The sequence below is a fragment of the Fukomys damarensis genome, unplaced genomic scaffold (genome assembly GCF_012274545.1).
Source record: "Fukomys damarensis isolate Sample0158 unplaced genomic scaffold, DMR_v1.0_HiC HiC_scaffold_17, whole genome shotgun sequence".
NCBI classification, from domain to species: Eukaryota; Metazoa; Chordata; class Mammalia; order Rodentia; family Bathyergidae; genus Fukomys; species Fukomys damarensis.
The window spans coordinates 35,673,558-35,680,515 of record NW_022900929.1 but is presented as its reverse complement, the minus strand read 5'-3'; the positions used below and the strand labels follow the sequence as shown (position 1 = coordinate 35,680,515).

Below are 6,958 nucleotides of genomic sequence, written 5' to 3'. Positions count from 1 at the left end.
GTATAGCACTGCTCTAGAGGCCTATAAATATTATTTATTATTGTTATTGTAATTTCACTCAGGCAAATACTCCATTTCACCACCGAGGTCAGCACCTAGACAGAGTCTGACACAAAACAAGTCCTCATTTTTCTATAAATGTGAGCTTGAATGAATAAAAAATGGTTTTTATCTCTTGAATCTATTCTTTCTGATTTATATTTTACTGTTGTTTTTCAAATAAATAGGGTAATTTAGCTAAAGGCAAGTCTCTATGTCTGGAGAAATTACCACTCAAACAATATGCATCGCAATTTAAAATCTTCTGAACCAGCCACTTTTTTTTTTTTTTGACAGAGTCCTGCTACATTGCCCAGGCTGATCTCAAGTGGATCCTCCTGCCTCAGCCTCCTGGGTAGCTGGGATTACAGGCATGCACTACCACACAGGCTTCTTTTCCTTCTTTCTCCTTCACAGTGTTGGGGATCAAACTCAGGATGCATACAAGCACTCTACCACTGAGATACACCCCCTCGCCTGACCCAGATGCCTTACTCAGGTAACTAGAAAGTCACTGGCGCTCGCTTCTCCTAAAAGGTCTGTTTTCTTCTCCCATTACTTATCAAATGGTGCAAATCCCAATTCAGGATAATGTCTAGATCAGTACAATTGTTTCAAACAGCTCTCTGCGAATTTTAATTCATACCTAAACTTCACCTTGTTCCTCCTGACCCATTGTTGCAGCCCAGATAATTTTGGATCTTGACTTGCCTCACTGAGCATCATGCCATCCCTTTCAGCCCCCCTCTTTTGTTTGTCTGCAAATCTCACTCTATTGTTCATTCAGGTCACCAGATACCAAAAGAAGACACAGCTAAAAATGGAACAATCAACTAAATGATAAGCTCTGTAAGGACAGAGGGACCAAACTTACCTAGCTGAGCTACAGGACTGAGCTATATTCATGTTAAAGTTATGTACCAGAAAAGTTCAAAAAGCCATGAAAGAATTTCTTGTTTTAGTGAAGGTAACACAGTGTTATAACTCATGAACCCTGACATTCCACACAATGGAGGCTTCTTTCTCCCGCCCAGAGCAGTTCATTGCTAAAGTTCTTCCTCCCTCAGGTGACTCAGGCTCTGGCAATTCCTCCATCACTGGGCTCTGCCATCTCCTAAGACCTGGTTATCCTTTGCTGCCACTCAGTAAAGAGTCTGCTTGGAGAAGGCACCCACATTTCTTTAGCCCTGCCTGAAAGAAGGATGCAATTACTTCCACTCAGGTCTCATCCATATGAACTTTTTGCATGGGCACCTGTGGACGAGGGGAGCTGGAATCGCAGTTCTGGGGTGGGAGCCCCTCTCAATGTTCCTCCAAAAGAGGAGCCTGTAGTCTAGTGAATGGTCTCTACTTCTGCTGCAACTTAGAAATTATCCCCAGAAGGACACAGGCAAAATGTTGAAGTGTATTTCTTTTTCTTTCTTTTTTTCAGTGTATTTCTGTACTTCAAGCTGAGCTGTGGATCAGAGGTAGCCTGTGTGATTGGCATGCATTGAGGTCCTGGGTTCAATTCCCAGAATCAAATTTACTAATAAGTAAATGAACAGCACTAAAAATGCATCGCATAAAATAATATGAATAATAGGGGCACAGAAGATGTGTAATTACTTATTGTACCGGAGGCAGTGATCAGAAAAATCCCTTAAGGATGGATGGAGCTGGGCACAGGGGGCAGAAGGGAGGAGTGCCAGACAATGGAAACCCATCACACCCCTCATTAAGGGGCAGGCGCAGACAGGGGCAAGGCGACCCAGCGTGGGGCAGACCACGGTCAGGCCTCATCTCTCTTCACCTGAAGTGTCACCTCTTTTCTCTCTCTCATGTTACCAATAAAGACTACATGCTTAATGATATTTGTTCTTTCTCAGCCAAAGTTTCTAGGTGACTCACCAGCTAAATACTTTGGAAAGATGGCTCAAAGCCTATGTTTTCATACAAAAATGTTCAAGATTGTGTAAAATATTAAAGAGTGAACATGAACAAAAATCCCTCAATTTCCTTATATTACCCAGTTCTTTGATTTCTGGTGGATTTATGTAGATTCAGAGTTTGTTAAGATCACCTGAATATTCTTACCTGAATATTCTGTTCTAAAATACTTATTTTAATAGTTTATCTATATTGTGGCAAGTAATCCTTTTCATGGCTAGTCCTCCTCTGATGTGAAATGTGTACAATCAATAAAAATATAGCCTAAATAGTTTCCCCCATGTCTTCAGTCATGAATCTGCTATATAGCTCTGAATATGGCTAAACTAAATTTCTGTCCTTTATGTTAATTCGAATATAATAAATAAAAATGTCTACAAGTACCTCGATAGGGGCATTTGTTTGATGAAAAGAGGAGTCATTTTTATCATACATGCTGATTCCTTTATGTACTTACATGGGCCAGGAGAGGAGAGCAACATCACGGAATACGTACCTTATTGTATGTTGTCTTATAAAACTACAGGTTCTGCCATTTTTACAAGCTCTAGCTCCTCCCTGCACACGAGGAGACCTTTATCTATGACTAAATTCCGCCATACCCAGAAGAAAAGAGTGATATACCTAACCACATTACAAAGAAAAAAACTCTTACATGGCAAAAAGATAAAAGACAATGTAACATTTGGGGAAATATTTCTGACTTGCATCACAAAAGCTCACCAGTTATATACAGAATTCTTAGTAATAAACCAAACCCCAAAACTAACATCCCAATAAAAAATGAACAAGGATATTAAAGACAGAAGAAACACCATAAGTTTTAAATATATGAATGGCTGGGTGCAGCTGTGGTAAAGCACTCACCTAACATGCCCTTGGTTTGATCCCCAGCACCACAAAAATAAAAATAAAAATTTGAAAAAATACCTGATATGATGGCCCATGGCTATACTACTAACACTCAGGAGGCTGAAGAAAGAGGATTCACCATGAGTTCAATGCCAGACTGGGATACAGTGAGTTCAAGGCCAGCCTGAACTACATAGCAAGAACTTTTCTAATAAATAAATATTGAAAAATGTCCAACCTTATTTGTAAGATAAAATTAAATGAAAACTGCATTGAAAATATTTTTCACTAAAAGTTTAGCAAAAACAATCCTTTGCTCCATATCTTAGGTGGAGGGTATGAGTTGAAAAAGTAAGATAATGTCAGACAAACTTCAGAGAGTAATTTGACAGTATCTCTCAAAACTGAAAATTCATGTCCTTTGACTCACCAAATTCCACTTCTAGGAATTTACCATAAGGATATAACTTACATGAAAAACAACACGTACAATTGTTTATTCACTGCATTATTGTTGTCATAGCAAAAACACTGGCAACAACCTAAACGACCCATAGATATGACAACTGGATAATTAATTTATGGTTCACTCATACAAGGGGATACTATCTTATTTTGAAAAAAAAATTTTTAATGAGGAAGTTCCCTGTGAGTTGGCATGAAAGATCTTCCAGTCATGTATTAAGAGGAAAAAGCAGCCAGGGATTTAGCTCAGTGGTTCTGCCATCTGCCTCACAAGTGCCAGGACCCGTGTCCAATCCCTAGTTCCAAAAAGCAGAACAAAACAAAACAAAAAGTGAGGAAAAAAGATAGAGAACAGTGTGTAGAGTGTGCTATATTTTGGGTTAAAAAAAGGAAAGGTTATTCCTAGATGCTTCTTGGCACATAAAAACTCTGGGCTCAGCCTATTAACAATGAAAGAGAGCAGAGGGGATGATGGCCAACAGTTGCCTTGAGAGGGAGACTTGTGTGAAAATGTTTTAAATATTTTCTGTGTTTGAAGCTTGTGATTACATTGCCTATTCAGAAAAGTTAAACTTCTGAACTTTTAATTCGGCTTTGATAGGATGATGGTATTAAGAAAGTGACTTTTCACAAGATGGCACAGTTGCTTGGTACAGTCTTGCAGGAGCCCCGTCACTTCTGTGCCTCAGCCTTGCCTCCCCGGGCAACCACGCTGGAGGAGCTGGGTGTGGGGTCTAGTGCTGTGCTGGCCACGCCTCCAGCCTGAGAAGCGTCCCTGTTTCGCCAGCCCTGGCTTCCTCCGGGCCCTGAGAACATCTGGTGGATTGATCAAGCTACTCAGACTTTACCTCCTTTTATCACAGTCTCTTATTATTTCCACTTCTTCCTTTCAAACAAATCAAAATATTAGAACAAGGCAGAAAGGCACCTACTTGCCAGGTAAATTGGATCTCCTAAGAGTATCTTCAGGTTTTAAAAAAAAGGCAGTTTCCATCTTATCGATGAGAAGGTGTTTGCTTTCTACTCAATTACCCCTTGTGTTAGATGGTATTTTCTGGTTCAGATGGCTGTCTGTGTAAAATACCAACATTTAAAAATCTATTTCCTCCATTCCCAGTTCAATGTCGACAACTCTATTGTTAAGAGTCTGCAAGTTGGTGCCTTTCCAGCCAAAGGATAATTCAGCTGAGAGGTTTGATTTTACGATACAAACGTGATCTCACTTCTCCATGCGAGCAGCTTCCTAAGGAAAGAAAATCACTTAGGAGAAATCAGAGCGACTGTGTCCAGCGCGTGCTGTGCTGACTGCGGGGTGGGTGGCAGGGAGCAGGCGTCTGAAACACTCCCGCCGAGGCCAGAACCCCCGCCCAGCACCCCCTCCCGGAGGTAGAAACCCGCCCTCTGCCAGCCTCTGGCGATGGGAGTGGTGCCCCCTGCAGGACACTCGGAGAATCGCTCCGGACACAGAACTCCAGCCTCGTGTTTTCTGGGAGCCTGGCTGTAAAAGCACGGATGGCCGCGTCTCGATTCACCCTATGTTTCCTGCAAGGGGTGGGGTGGGGGGTTTGGGCCGCAAACAGTGACGCCCCAGGGGGCCCAAAAAGGTGGCCAGGGTTGGTTTGGCCCGGGAAGTCCTGTCTCCTGAACCGAACACACTGAGGGAGGGTAGTTTAAAGCTGGTTCCCCTGGTTTTAGCATCTCTTCCCTGCTGCCCCACAGCTTTTTCTTCCCCAAGCCCAAGATCCCCCTTTTCTATGCATTCCCAACTAGAGACTCCAGGACACATCTTGGACCAGTGAGGCTAACCTTCCCAGGCCTCATTTGCCACTTTTGTATAAGACTAAACCTACAATTCCTTTAGAAAACTACTTAGTGTTTTATAAAATTAAATATACGCTTACTCCGTGCCTAGCAACTTAACTCTTGAATATCTAAGAGAAGTTAAAAATCCACCTCCATTGAAGCACTTGCCTTGTATTCATAGCAAGTTTACACAAAATAACCAAAGACAAGAAATAATCAAATCCATGAACAATAACATGGTACAATAACATGAACAATAACATGTGGTAACTGATACCATGGAGTCAGATGTTCTATTCAGCGATGATGGTAAAAACTGCGGAGACACACTACAGCACACACCGATCTCAAAAACACATTTGTCAAAACTCAGAACTGTACTCTAAAACCCGTACACTTTCATGTATATACATGAACCTCCATTTAAAATATTGGGGGGGGGCAGGGATTTATCTTAGTGGTTCCGCCGCCTGCTTTGCAAGTGAAAAGTCCCGAGTTTGATCCCTGGTAGCACAGAAGTATATATATATATTTTTTTTAACTTAAAATATCTTTGAAAATAAGTTAGCACATAAAGTATTTAGAAGTGGTGCTGGGCACCTAGATACAAGTTAGTCCAAACTCTGAGACACTGTGGAAAGACATATTTGAAAGTTATATATGTCAGAATTTTCCATTCAGGGCATTTGCAATGGGTTAGAATCTCTTTACCACTGTCCCAGCCTCATAAGGGGTGTGAAGATCAAGCATTACCTCAGTCACATTTGTATTTAACACAACATAACACCAGTGTGGATGGCTGCCCCTCAGATTAACTTTCGGACACAATCTCTATATCGGAGAAACACTGCTTCAAATCCAGATGGCAAAGAAGCAGAGAATGCAAGAGATGCGCATTCTCCTGACCTGGAGACCACATAGGCAGCAGTTCCCGGGATGAACTCTCAGCTGCACCGGAAGATAGCACACCAGACGCTTCTTTCTGTGAGGCGCCTTGGGGAGGGGAAAGAGTTTGACCGCCTGGGTTTGGTACTGTTTCTGTCACATCACATGTGACCTAAATCTCTCTAAGCCTCGATTTCTCCATCTGTAAAATGAATGAGAGCAGTAAAGACATTCTGAGACCCTGGCGAAGTGAGCAGGCGGTCTGGGGCGGCAACCAGGCTCTTCTCTGCAGGGGAACGGGGAGAGAAAAGCCTGAGGAAGATCAAGAGGGAGCAACTAGGGCCCGGCAAGATCTATGAGAAACAGCCAGAAGGGCAGAAAGGAAGGCCGTGTCTAGGGGAATGAAAGGCTGGACCCCGTGCGGATGTGTCAGATCCCGCCTTAGGACTTTTCTATAAAACTCCCGTGAGTACTACAGCTCTGGGGTAAGGGGCTCTCCAAGGAGAAGTGGGAGGATTGTTCAGTCCTGCTCTCAGAGCGGGTAAGGAAGGCAGGTTGCGAACACCCACATCTGGTTAACTCCGTGCCTTAGAAAGTCCGTTCTGGGCGCACGGTTCGTGCCTAGTAAGTGACAGACATCTTAGGTCGTCACGTGTGTGTACAGCCGGGCAAAGGAAACAGCCTCGCTCCAGCCGTGGGCTCACGTTAGTGGCCCCAGCCCAAGCGCTTCTCCACTAACAAAGGAGTCTTGGTCTGGCTGGGCGGTGTGCAGTGTGGACGTGGCTCCAGTGGGTTCCAGTTCCGCCTCCCCGTGGACCAGCGAACTCTCCCTCTTTAGGGCGCAGATGATCCCTCATGCTCCTCACTCAGCTCCCCGCTGGTTGTGGGCGCGGGGCCCTCGGTGGCCTTGCTCACGAGGCCGCGTGGCGGACGGGACACTGACCCCAGCTCCTAGGCTGCCGGGGCTCGGCGGCACGCGTGCCCC

The 6,958-nt window shown here is 43.8% G+C and overlaps 1 long non-coding RNA gene across 1 annotated transcript; it reads left to right on the top strand.

The window, feature by feature from the left end:
- The first annotated feature begins 463 nt into the window (after positions 1-463).
- LOC104862609 lies at positions 464-1,792 on the top strand. Its single transcript, XR_780384.1, has 3 exons — positions 464-538; positions 827-1,261; positions 1,472-1,792. It is a non-coding gene; the product is annotated as an uncharacterized LOC104862609 (long non-coding RNA).
- The last annotated feature ends 5,166 nt before the right edge of the window (positions 1,793-6,958 follow it).